The sequence below is a fragment of the Elephantulus edwardii genome, unplaced genomic scaffold, assembly GCF_000299155.1.
Source record: "Elephantulus edwardii isolate Elephantulus edwardi_28Jun2011 unplaced genomic scaffold, EleEdw1.0 scaffold00105, whole genome shotgun sequence".
Lineage (NCBI taxonomy): Eukaryota > Metazoa > Chordata > Mammalia > Macroscelidea > Macroscelididae > Elephantulus > Elephantulus edwardii.
This window is the reverse complement of record NW_006399855.1, coordinates 12,444,419-12,446,887: the sequence shown is the minus strand read 5'-3', so window position 1 is coordinate 12,446,887 and position 2,469 is coordinate 12,444,419.

Sequence of the window (2,469 nt, the reverse complement as noted above, 5' to 3'; positions counted from 1 at the left end):
ATCGTAAGAGACAGATAGCATCCTCTCCTTTTGTTCTTTCTTTGTCTCTTTCATCTAACCTGATGGATCTTCGGTATGATGGTCAGTTACCTCCGTCGGTCATAGGCTTAATTTTCTTAACAAAAGATTATGTAACTATACCTTTGGTAGATATTCTTGGATGTATTTTTAGTTTGTACAAGGTCATTTACCAAATATATAAGTTTTGTTTTAGTATTTCCCAGTTAATTTTATAGTCCATATCTTTCCTCTTCTATGTAACAAAAAGGAGAAACCATGCAGCCCTGTTAAGATATAGGTCAGACATCTCATCCAAAAGATATCCAATTTTATCACTTACCAATTCTATCTTCCAACTAATATTTGAACATGACTGAAAAAGCATCACCTTCTAATTGTTATATACAATCATATTCATCAATTTCTTTTAAAGATTTACCAGAAGCACCTTAACTGTCCACATTTCTTATATCATTCTGTTGCTGGCTCCGTAAGTATTCTCTAAGTCAATAGAGACATTTCTTATAGCTCCCTTTGTTACAAGAGAAACATGAGTTGGCCACCAAAACATAGTGCTGGAAACAAGTTGGAGTAGAAGAATAAGTTGTTTGTATGTATGCATGTGTGTGTGTGTGTGTGTGTGTGTGTGTGTGTATATACATATTCTAGCAGGACATATAAAGGAGCTCTGGTGGCCTAGTGGGTAAGAAGTTTCACTGTCAATCCAAAGGGAGGCAGTTCAAGTCCACCACTGCTCTGCAGGAAAAAGATGGGTAATCTCCTGCTGTGTAATTTATAGCTTCTGAAAACCATCTGGGGAGTCACAACAACATTCACTAGGATATAGAAGACAGGAGGCATAGGCTTCCCAAATCTGCTTCCCCATTTTGGAGACTTTAGAACTTATACAGAAGAAGGGCATGAGAGTAAAGTATGAAAAATTTTTACAATATTTTCTTTAATCTGGGGTTCTGACATGATGACTATGTCCCAGGCTAACTGACTTACCTTTCTAGAAGTCCCAAGATAACTTGCTTCTGTGCTAAAAAGGAATAATTCTCAATTAAACATTATATGATGTTCTAGTTGTTGACTGCAGTCAAGCCATGAACAACTCATAGTGACCCTATAAACAAAAGACCTGAAGCCTTTCTCTAACTATTGTCATTTTTCAAAGTTTATAGTTTCCAGAAACATGTTGTTTAGGAAGTGGATGCCACTCCTGCTCCCAACCCTGTCTTAAACTGGGAGCTTCACCAAACACTGTCTGCCATGGGTTACCATTATTGCATTTGACACCCCAGTGACAAAAGGTTCAACATCACAGCAACCCCAGGTTACCTCAGTACAGCAAATTGACAGAAGAGTGCTATGCCACTGAGAAGAATGTTCCTCCAAACTATAATAACAAGTGACTTTTAAATACAATTGTTCTCCATGAGGTCTTGTTGACTCTAAAGAAGAGGCTTAAGTAAAAAAACACCAATATGCTATACTATTTATATTATGTTGTTGTTGTTAGGTACCATTGAGTCATAGACAACTTATAGTGATCATATGAATGAAAGGCCTGAGCACTGTTTGTAAAATTTCCAAAGGCAAGCTATTTGGAAGTAGATACTACTCCTGCTTCCAGGCTTGTTTTAGTCAGGAGGTTCCACCCCGAATACTGTCCACCATGAGTAACCATTACCAAATTTGACACATCAGTGTCACAGTGTTCAGCATCACAGAAACCACGAGTTACCTCTGTACAGCAATGCACAGACCAGTGTGATACCCCTTAGAAGAATGTTTGACCAAAACCAATTAAAACCAGACCTGAGGGCCACAGTGACACTGATGTGCCAAACATGGTAATGGTTATCCGTGGTGGACAATGTTTGGTGGAGCTTCCAAGTTAAAACAAGTTTGGAAGCAGGAGTGGTATCCACTTCTGAAATGACTTGCCTCCGGAAACTCAATGAACAGTGCTCAGACCTTTTGTTCATAGAGTCACTATGAGTCGTCTACGACTCAATGGCACCTACCGACAACAACAATATAACATAATATGTTGTTATTATATATGCCTGTAACCCATAACAACCTTTTGTACAGCAGTTCTGAACCTTTCCCTGTCCTGAGCCAGTATCACTAATACTGACACAGCAACCTCCATTGCCCAAGTTACTGTATCATTTAATCTCATCAGGGATCTTCATCTCCTGAGCTGTCCCTCCAGCCTTCCAAGCATGATGTACTTCTTCAGTGACCAGTCTCTCCTGGCCATGTGTCCAAAGCATGTGAGATGAACTTCAAAATCCTAGCCTCCAAGGAGAGACTTGGTTTCACCCTCTCCAAGACAGACCTATTTGTATTCTTGGCAGTCCATGGGATGTTCTGACATCCATCATCATTGTTCAGCTCTTTGAAGCATAACAAATAATTGCAAAGACCATGGACTAGATTGTTGTTGTTGTTGTTGTT